The following is a 395-nucleotide window of genomic DNA, read 5'->3' as shown; positions in this document are numbered from 1 at the left end:
TGCCGGGCCCAGGGGGCTCGGTGACCTGCCGGGCCCAGGCCGTAGCCCCGGACCCTCCGGGGGCTCCCGGGCCTCTCACCCAGACCCCAGCTGCCTCCTGCGAAGGGGGCACAGGCGCACAATTATACACACACGCCTATGTACACATATACACCTGTGCCTATAGCCTTCCCGACACACATATACACAGCACACACACCCCTTCTACATATATACACAGGTGCACACACCCACCATATATATACCTATACGTGTACATATAGCACGTGCAACCCCGCGAACACGTACCCACCCCCCACACAGACGGGCAGACACATACACCCCCATACGCGCAGGGGCGCACGCCCACCCTCACGGCGCGCCCCCCAGACGCAGGCGCCCGGGTACCCCCCGCC

This window comes from Charadrius vociferus, unplaced genomic scaffold (assembly GCF_000708025.1).
Source record: "Charadrius vociferus isolate BGI_N301 unplaced genomic scaffold, ASM70802v2 scaffold136, whole genome shotgun sequence".
Lineage (NCBI taxonomy): Eukaryota > Metazoa > Chordata > Aves > Charadriiformes > Charadriidae > Charadrius > Charadrius vociferus.
Note: the sequence above shows the minus strand (reverse complement) of the source record.